Source organism: Mesitornis unicolor, unplaced genomic scaffold, assembly GCF_000695765.1.
Source record: "Mesitornis unicolor isolate BGI_N332 unplaced genomic scaffold, ASM69576v1 scaffold37544, whole genome shotgun sequence".
Lineage (NCBI taxonomy): Eukaryota > Metazoa > Chordata > Aves > Mesitornithiformes > Mesitornithidae > Mesitornis > Mesitornis unicolor.
In genome coordinates, this window is record NW_010178699.1 from 1 (window position 1) to 227 (window position 227).

Here is a 227-nt window from a genome sequence, read left to right on the forward strand (position 1 = left end):
AATGGTGACAGCTCCTGTCACAGCTTCCTCACCAACCTTTGCCTCAGACCATCACCGGCCACTTGGTCAGTTATCTTTTTTTCTCTCGGGTGATGGTTTCTCGGGGAGGTTTGCGTCCCCGCAGGAGCATCATGAGCCCCTGGTGCTGCGAAATCAGTCCCTGGGCACTGCTGGGGTGTGGGACTGTGGTGTGGGGGGTCCCTGTCACCGGACACTTCTGGCACTGG